The sequence below is a fragment of the Lontra canadensis genome, unplaced genomic scaffold, assembly GCF_010015895.1.
Source record: "Lontra canadensis isolate GAN:19392208 unplaced genomic scaffold, GSC_riverotter_1.0 scaffold1, whole genome shotgun sequence".
In the NCBI taxonomy this organism is placed as follows: Eukaryota; Metazoa; Chordata; class Mammalia; order Carnivora; family Mustelidae; genus Lontra; species Lontra canadensis.
In genome coordinates this window covers 88,946,541-88,957,085 of record NW_022630995.1, presented here as the reverse complement: position 1 = coordinate 88,957,085, position 10,545 = coordinate 88,946,541, and positions in this window count along the sequence as shown.

Sequence of the window (10,545 nt, the reverse complement as noted above, 5' to 3'; positions counted from 1 at the left end):
AATTAAAAACAAAAAAACAAACAAAAAAAAACCCCAAAACTTTAGATGGAATTCTCTCCCTTTCCATTACACCGTTCAACAGACTTCCAGATCATGAAATTATATCTCCTATTTTATGTAAGCCAATTTCCTAATGATCAGCTGGCCAATTGTTCTCTAGATAATAACTAGAACAGGCGCCTGGGTGGCTCAGTGGGTTAAGCCTCTGCCTTCAGCTCAGGTCATGGTCTCAGGGTCCTGGGATGGAGGCCCGCATTGGGCTCTCTGCTCAGCAGGGAGCTTGCTTCCTCCTCTCTCTCTCTGCCTGCCTCTCTGCCTACTTGTGATCTCTCTCTCTCTCTCTGTGTCAAATAAATAAATAAAATCGTTAAAAAAATAGATAACTAGAGCTGCACTAATAACTAGAGCTATGGTTAAAAAGACCATTCTTGGCTTTTAACTCTACTCCCTTCAATCATTTCTCAAAGTTAGGATTTTCCATTTCTTAACTCACTATTCAAAAGCACTTGATAATTAAAAATTACTAATTACTGGTCATTAAAGAATCAAGGCAAATATAAACAATAATTTTGAGTCTAAGTGACCATTTATTGAATCCATTTAAACTTTTACATTTTCTAAATAGATCCATTTATAAATGTTTTAGCAGCTTGGAGATGGAGGGGGGCAATTATTCTTGCAAAGGCTAATGTGGAGCAAAATGTCCAGTCGTGAGTATGAAAAGAACATCCTGAACTTTCCAACTCGGGGCACAGCTGTACCAGCAGACTTATTAATTCTGGAATTTCCTCACTCTGCTGCTTATGCAAGATAAAACTTGCATGACATCATTGCAGTTTCTCAGCCTCAACTGCTTTTTATTAAGCTTAGGAAAGTATTGCTTTGAATGCTGCTTTTCTTATGAAAAATACTTTTGACCTCCACATGCTCTATTCTGTAGGAAGAAGGACAGTTCGCTTTCTATGAAAGGTGGAAGAATGCCAGCTTTTGCCCAAAGAACAAGCAAGGGGAATCTACTGATCAAAGCACTTCACCAACGTATCAAAGAGTCTTTGGGAAATTATAATACTTTAAAAAGTTAGACTTTCCAGAACTAAGGAAAAAAAATAAGTAAAATTGTGTAAAGATTTTCAGGGCTGAAGCTGAAGCTGGAGTGTTTATTAGATAAAGAACAGGGTGTGTCTCTATTTGAATTCCTTAGATAGAAGGGCTGAATTTTAACTCAGGACAGAAATTTTTTCCTGCTTTCTCAATAAATGTGAGATCAACAGGAAGATTTGGTATGTATGGGCAGACATAGGCGAAATCAGAATTTTAAGAGGTTATAGTTCAGAACTAAAAAGAATGTGCTTATTTTTCTGTACTGTGTTACATTTTGAAACACATTTCAGTAAGAGCTGAAGGGGATGGAGATGTGTCAGGAAATAGGACAGGAAAAAGTCGGAAGGAAAAAAGATAAATTCAATGTCATACCCTATTTTAAAACCGCTGATTGAAGAACTAGTATAGAAGCTGCAGGACTAGCAAAATCAATATAAATGAAAGGGGCAAAAAAGGAATGCCAGAATGAAGCAGGCTGAAAAGAAATACAGGCTAGCCTGGACAGGAATTAATTGTGTTATTTCGTGCTTTCTGCAGGTTTTTCTTCATACCTTTTGAAGTAGTTCAGATTCTACCTGTGCACAATTGTCTAATGTGAATTGTCCTCAAACAGATCCTCTCAGCACATCTTCTGTATCATTACTTACTTATAGATAACGTAAAAGCTGTTGTTTGGAAGGTGCCAGCTGGCTGCTGGTCTACTACAAATCAGCCATGTAATCTCAAGCAATTCACTTCACTCTGTCAGTCTTCTCCAATTCTTTATGTGGCTCAAGTGCTACCTCTGCCTGAGACCTTCCCTGACCACCCTTATTTCAGAACATATATTTCTAACACATTATTGTGGTTTTTTTTTTAAGATTTTATTTATTTATTTGAGAGAGAGAGTGCATGCACAAGTGGGGGTAAGGGGGACAATCCCAAGCAGGCTCCACACCCAGCTTGGAGTCCAAGGCAAGGCTTGATCTCACAACCCTGAGAGCATGACCCCAGCTGAAATCAAAAGTCAGACACTTAACCAACTGAACCATCCAGGTACCCCATTATTGTGATTTTTTAAAACTAGCGCTTATTTTTTTTTAAAGCATTCTTTTTTTTTTTTTTAAGATTTTATTTATTTATTTGACAGAGAGAGAGAGAGATCACAAGTGGGCAGAGAGGCAGGCAGAGAGAGAAGGAAGCAGGCTCCCTGCCGAGCAGAGAGCCCGATGCGGGGCTTGATCCCAGGACCCTGAGATCATGACCTGAGCCGAAGGCAGAGGCTTAACCCACTGAGCCACCCAGGCGCCCCTAAAACTCACGCTTATTATTCCCTAACACAATGTGTTAGTCTGGGTCCTCTGAGAAGCAGATGTCAAGATGGGGTTAAATCTGAAAATATTAGGAAAAATGCCCTCAAAAGTGAAAAAGGTGAAGGAATCTAGAGGTCTAGGAAAGCCAAGAGACTTCAAACAGAAGTGCACTACTTGTTCCACACTACCATGCAGTCGAGGGAAGATGCAGTGCAGCTGTTGGAGGATCCTTGAGCCAAAGTCACCTGTAGGAGAGGCCCTGTGCTTCCCTGAAACAGTTCCACCTTAGTGTCCCTGTCATGGTCAGTCACTGGCTGGGAGTAGACTGTGGAAGGCAGCCTAGGCCTGAATGAAGTGATGGAGGTCACAGTGCACCAGCACTGGGGCCCTTGGTCACTAATGTTGTTGGAGATCTGCAAGGAGCATTCTTAGGGCCCACCAAAATAATACACACTTGTTCCTTCCTTGTTCATCTAGCCCACCAGAATGAATGTTCTCTCAGGGCAGAAACTTTGCCTTTTTTTATTAATTGCTCTATCCTCTGTGCCTGGTACACAGTAAAGAACAATAAAAATGTGTTAGATGAATAAATGTATCTGAATTATGGGGATAATATTAGTTGCCATCTTAAAAATAACTGCATTATAAAGTATACTACCCCATATATAGTAAGTCCTCGATAAATGTTGTTATGAATATAATAAAAATATATCAACATCATGCAGTAAGATATCAAAGACACTTAGAACTAAGCTAGATTAGAGGTTATATTGAAAATTCTTTGGGATAAATACACTTTGCTCTGATTTGGAACAAACATATGTTGGAGCAAGGAATTTATTAAATATAGACATAGAAAAACTAAACTGACTACCTTTTTAGGATAAGCATTAGCATTAACTTCGTTCTTCAGACTCAAAACTGCAGTTAGGATAGCCTTTTTAGGATCTTGTTAGAATAGTCTTATTTCCTGTGAGCTTTCACATATTTTGTATGTCATTTAAGAAATTTTTCTCATAGTACTTGGGCTCTATTTAATGTCACACCCTGGAATGAGAGCCAGCTTGGAACCCACAGTCAGAACAGAGCCACATGGCTCATAACTCAGCAGGACCCACGTTCTCCCAGCCCACCTTGTGCTGACATAAGCCAAGGGGCCTGCATAACGAGGGTGTGGGACTTACAGGTTTTTGCAGATAACTTACAGGTTTTTAGAGCCATCCTAAAATGAGCTCCCAAACCAGCCATTTCTTGTAGAAACTCAGACACCAAGTGTGTGGGTCAGCTGGGCTCTGGTCTTCTGGTCTTCTCTGGTTTCATTCTAAGTGTGTTCCAAATCCTCTCCAGGGCCATTCTCCGCATGAAGAAGGTGATGGCAAAATTAGGCCGTGCCACTCTCTGTTATATCTATTATAAAACATGTGCTGCTGAAAATTTTTACTCGAAAATTCCTTGTAAAAGTCAGCCATTTCTTCTGCATGCAGTGTCTCTTTTTTGCTCTGATTCCGCTTCAGTTCCCAGGCCTTTAGCTTTTAGTCTTGAGTGAATAAATTCTTCTTTTTTCTTATGAAAAGCCAAATTCTGTTTTGCACAGAACTGTTGGGTTATATCCTTCTGTTTTTTGTCTTAGTTCTCTTAGCTTTTATTCCAATGGTGATTCAATTTTCAGGGACGTCCAAGAGAACAAATCAAAGGTTTGCATTTTTATCTAGGATTCCTATCCAATCATGGCAAGATGTTCTTGGCAGAATCTTGAAACCCTGCTGTGTGTCATGCTTGCCTTCAGGGGTGGAGAGGTAAGCTGACAGCTGGGACCAGTGAAGTGCTGAAGAAAGGAAGGAGAAAAGTCCTCTTTGGGGCAGTAAGGCCGCCATGCCCTGGGGGCAGCCTGCTGCTTAGGAATTTTTAAAAATCGACATGGCTGATACTTTCCTTGATCAGTGTACCTACCTCTTCAGAAAACCCATCGCACAATCAGAACGGAGTTTCCATGGAACTGATTGCTACATAACCCTTTCTTTTTTTTTTTCCCCAAATAAAACAATTTTTCATTTAAATTCCTGTTTGGAATGTTTCATATCAAGGAGCGTAATGGCCTGGGGCACCTGGCTGGTTCAGTCCTGGAGCCAGCAACTCTTGATCTTGGGGTTGTGAGTTTGAGCCCCACGTTGGTATAGAGATTATTAAAAAAAAAAAAAAAAAAAAAAAAAAAGCTATATTGCCCCTAGATTCTAACGTTTTGGTACAAATATCTCTAGAGTATGGTGAATAAAAACAATCACTCCCATATCCTTTCAGGGCAGGGTGGGGAGCGGGTAAGATGAGGGGTGGAGGGTGTCCTGCCTTGCTTAAAGAAAGTAGGCATCTGGAGTTCATATCCAGGGAAAGGAGTTGATCCCTCTATGAGCTAATGCTAAAATAATGAAAAATTCACCTAAATGTAATCTACCTGAAATAACCTTTTCTTCTTTTCCACCTTACCCGGTAAAAGCAGGCAGGAATACCTTCCAATTTCCACTCTCAAGCTTAAATTTAAAATTCACTTTCTAATATCCACTTTACCTTAATTCTACCCATGTGAAAAATTGATGCTAATGAAGATTCTACAACAGAGCTGATTTGCCTTAGGTCCCAGGCTTCCTTTATAAGGCTTTGTTCTGGGCCATGCAGCATTCCAGGCTTGGCACCTGTTTTGAAACATAAAGTCAAATGTGAACATGAGCCACATTTATTTAAGAAAAATATTCTTGGGGCGCCTGGGTGGCTCAGTGGGTTAAGCCTGTGCCTTCAGATCAAGTCATGATCTCAGGGTTCTGGGATTGAGCCCTGCATCGCATCTGGCACTCTGCTCAGCAGGGAGCCTGCTTCCCCCTCTCCCTCTGCCTGCCTCTCTGCCTACTTGTGATCTCTCTCTCTCTCTCTGTCAAATAAATAAATAAAATCTTAAAAAAAAAGAAAAATATTCTATATCTCAGACATAGAAAGAACAGTGAACATAGTATATGATTACAGTCACTTTTCTCACAAACTCATCAAAATAATAAAAAACACATTAAACTTATCATAAAGTTACCAAACTTATTTAGATAGAGACTGAATGTATGTGTCTCTTCTAAAATTCATATGCTAATATCCTTACCCTCAATGTGATAGTATTAGCAGGTGGTACCTTTGGGAGGTGATTTGATCATGACGGTGTAGCCCTCATGAATGGAATTAGTGCCCTTATAAAAAAGACATCAAAGCACTCCCTCACCTCTTTCCCCACATAAGTACACAGTGAGATAGCTGTCTATGAATCAGGAAGTGGGCTCTCACCAGACACTGAATTTGCTAGCACTTTGATCTTAGACTTCCCAGCTCCCAGAACTGTAAGAAGTAAATTTCTGTTGTTTATAAACTACCCAGTCTATGATATTCTGTTATAGTAGTCCAAGCATACCAAGACACATAGAAACAGAAAAATCATATTTTTAGATGCATAGATGTATACATGTACATATATGGTTAATGATCATAATTATCAAAATTATTTGACTATGTTATTTGTACAATTCCATACCCTGATGTTTACTTAAGTGTTCTCTTGTTAGCATAACAAGGACATTAACATTTTAGATATAATAAGAACAAGTAAAGAATAAGTTATTATTTTCCAAATATAATCCACCAGGACTATGTTAATAGCATAATAAAATACTCTCTTTGGTTTAAATAAACAATCATCAAAGAACTTTAGATACAATCTTGAAATATTCTAGATTAATTCCCTCATTTACAGAATGGAAATTTAGAGGAGTTCAGAAACTAGCCCAATCTCATAATGCACATCTAAAATTAGGACACCAGAATTCTGCTTCTGATCTCACATTCTTTCCACTATCTTATTCTCTCTCTCCTATCTCAGTTGAGAACACAGTCGTCCACATAGACACAAGCTGCACACCTTCTAGTGGCATACTGTAAATATGATTTCATATTTATCTATAATTATATGGATATAGCCTTATATAATTTGCACATCTCATTTATCAACCATAGTTTTAATCACAGCTGTGAATAGGGGTAATGTTAGCAAAATGTGGAGCCAAAGAGTAATGGCCTTTTTATAACGTTAGGAAGTTTTTAGTCAGCAAAAAATTGTTAATGTGATAATATCAAACCAAAATGAATATTTTTTCTAACTGGAAGGGAGTAAATTTCTACACTATATTGAAGGGGGAACTGCTCCTTCTATTAAAAACCTCTTGTTCACATCTTTCAAACTATAGTTTTGTTCTGTTAGGGGATCTAGAAATCAATTTCATTGGTTATGATCAAAAGATTTTCATATGAGGGGCGCCTGGGTGGCTCAGTGGGTTGGGACTCTGCCTTCGACTCGGGTCATAATCTCGGGGTCCTGGGATGGAGCCCTGCTTTGGGTTCTCTGCTCGGCGGGGAGCCTGTTTCCCCCTCTCTCTGCCTGCCTCTCTGCCTACTTGTGATCTCTCTATCAAATAAATAAAATTAAAAAAAAATATTTTCATATGAAATAGAAAAGAATAAAACATGAGAGTGCATCACTCACAGTCATAATATTGTTTTAAGAAACTAATGATTTTGTTCTATACATGTCCATGTTAACTGGATCATAGTGTAAAATATGCTTTTTCTGGGTTGCAGTCTACAATGTTTGAAGGCTACTCTTCTACCTACTGCTAGCTGCTGTTTGAAATGGAAAGGTCAGCGCAGTTTTTAGCAACTGAAATGACTTTCCTTCATCACGTTAAAACTGTTATAACTAATTCTATAAAGAGAGTTATTCAGAATAAAAAGAATTTGAAACAGTAACAGGACAAAACTTGTAGAAAACAATTTAATCAGAAAATTTTGATTTTAAAATGTACAAAGTCTAGGGTGCCTGGGTGGCTCAGTCCATGGAGTGATTAAGCTTCTGACTTCAGCTTAGGTCATGATCCCAGGGTCTTGGGATTGAGCCCTGAGTCTGGCTCCAAACTCAGTGGGAAGTCAGCTTCTCCCTCTTCCTCTGCCCCTCCCCCTGCTCATGCTCTCTCTCTCAAATAAATAAATAAAATCTTAAAAAAAAATAAAACGTAACAAGTCTTTAACATACATTCCTGGGATATTATTTCCCAAGAATTAGATTGTTTTCTCCCAGCACAATTTCAGTTTCAGGACTTGTTTTACAGATAAGAGAAAGAAAGACTCAAGAACACTAATAGTTGAGAATTAGAAATAAATTCAGTCCTTTAGAATGGCTGCTTTATACATACCTATAATTCTTTGAAGTATTTCCATCACTAAATATTTTCCAATAGTTTTATTACTCTATTAAAAGGTGTTGTATTTCCCTCTTTTCTTTTGACTGTGCAGTGAATTTCAATAAGGAAGTTCAACTTGAAAACACTGGTGCCCTGAATATTTTTGTCATCTTTACAAAGAAAAGTGCTCTCCAGGGCAACTTCCTTTGGGCTCAGTGCTTCAGCCAATATGCTATGAGCAAAAGATATGGTGTTATTCTACTATTGTATTTCTTAAAGAACTACTTTAAAAACAAGTCAATCCAAGATGTAAAGTCGTGTGTGTGTGTGTGTGTGTGTGTGTGTGTGTGTGTGTGCATGGCTTAGCTTTGTTAATTTCCCAGGGGTGAGAAAGTAAGTTTGATAAATTCCCAAACATCTTAGAATTTTTCATCAAGTCAAAGTACTACTATAGATATCACAATTCAGAAAAAGAAAATCTTTACTTGTGAAATGCTCTCAATGACTTCCTTATGTCCTCCTTCCCTTGTCTTTCAAAAGGGTACAAAGATGCCAAGTATGTTTATCACCAATGCTTGAAAATAGAAGAAATTTCATTGTACTTTAAGAGACAAAAGACTACTATCTCTTATGAAACCTCAGAATATTTCAGGGAAAGTATTTCACACAGGCCAATTCCAAGTGTTTCAGAATTGGGTGTCAATTCTGGTTCTACTTAGCATCCAGCACAAACTTGGGTAACTTTACTTCCCTGAACTTAAGTTTTCTCACCTATACATTGAGAGACTTTAACAAACTAATCTCTAAGATCCTTTCCATTTCTAAGATTTTAAAAAACCCTTTATGTAAAACTTGTTATAAAACTTGTTTTATAAAGAAATTGAAGGGAAAGAATATTTACATACAAACCATAATTGGGCTAATTGAAAAAAATCTGTTTTTATTTTTGGGTGTCATATTTTTTCAGAAGTTGACAGCAAAAGTGCATCCTGAGCTCAGTTCACAGATGGTATATGGAGCCTGTTACTGCATTTTCCAGAGATATGTTGATAAGTCCATTGTCAGTGAACATAGATAAGAGCCTCCTTAGATGAAGGCCCACACGGGGAAAAACAATTTTAGGTGATGACAGAAAAATGTTTTCCTGTTACCAATAACTTAAATATCATATCACTTTTGATTTCAGATCAGAGCCAAACAAGTTTAAGCTACAGGTTTCTGCATATTTTTGTTCTTTTGCTCTCATTCTTTACATTCTACTTGTATTTTAATTTCTCATAGCTCTGATTTGTCTTTTTACTTTTATTTTGTCACTACTTTATGCTATTTGTTTGAATTCACTTTATTATTAATATTCAGAATTCACTTTAAATACTTTTTTTAGGATGATGTGAATTATGAATGAATGGATTGATTAGCTTAATATTTACTAAGCCTTCAAAAAATTGTTGGGAGAGAACTGAGTATTTTTGGCTTGAAAAAACAAAAATATTTTCCCAGTGAAGTAGTGTCTTATATTAAAGTGAATATAGATTTCTGTTGTTACAAAGAAAGAAATAAGACCAGTATGTGGAAATTACTGATAGATTTCAATTCATTGTGATGAAAATTTCTTAAGTTAGTTTTAAAAAGGAATAGGCTGTACCACGAAATTTTCTACCATGTCACTATATTTGAACAGAACTTGGACAACCACTGGTAGGGATGATCCTTCAGTGAGTGGGAGGCTGGATCAGATATAATCTAAAGCCTCCCACATCTTTGAGATTGTAATAAAATACATAGTACTGCAAGAAAAACAATATATAGGTTCTTATAGCATCACATTGTCATTGATGACAACAGTATTGGTAATCATAACAATAGCACTAATGGCTGTAATAATAGATTATAGGACTTTACTTGCTTTTATCAAAAGATATTATATGTAAGTTTCAAAAGATATCATATGTAAGTATTATTTCTCATCACAGTTTTACAAACAAGAAAATTAGAATGTTTCAAAGTGAAATAACATAGAAGAATAATGAAATTGCCTAAGCTGACAATAACTCAGCAAAAATTAAGGTCACTGGCTAATCACTAGCTGTGGTTAACTAATAGATGTTGACTAAAGTATAGTAAAGGCTTAGAAAGATTGGGATGTATGGCTAGTAAAGTTTTGATTAAGGAAGAGCTGGTTACGATGCTAAGGATATTGAATTTGACCTTCTGGTGTTTAACAAAATGTTATGCTGCAGAGCTTTAAGAAGTCTGGTAAACACTCAACTCCTGAATTTCCTATCTTAGAAGAGCCTAGAGGGCTTTCAGGGATTCTCTTCTCTACCTCATTTCCTCCCATATCTGCATTATTCTTTCAGACCAACTACTCTAAATGGCAACATGCATTGCCACAAGCAGCTCTGAGGTCCCATCTACAGCTTTACAATCAGAGAGAAGATCCAATTATGAAATTGCTCTGAAAGGATGCTGATTAGTTTGAGTCACCCATACACCAATCACTGGGCCAGTAAAGGGTGAAATACTCCACTTGGAGTTATGCCCACCCTATGGCTAAGTTATTATTAAAACCTGTGGGTGTGTTATTATTAAAAGCAGGAAGACATTCCTACCTACAAAGTTTTCTGGGTGGGATAGGTAGTACAAAGTCAATTTCCTTTTCCCATCTGTTGGCTTCAGCCTGCCTTTTTGATGCTTAACTTGTGACCTATTACAAGCCTATAATTTAAAACTCAGTACTCAGATATGCCAAGAACTGGTAGAAAGTTTGAATGTAGAGGATTAAAAAGTGTTCAGTCAGGGTTTAGTCAAATTCTCGAGCGGGGAGAACTAAAGGGCACTCTTTCGTAATCTCTAAATGAGGAGAGGAGATATTATGAGTCTATTATCCA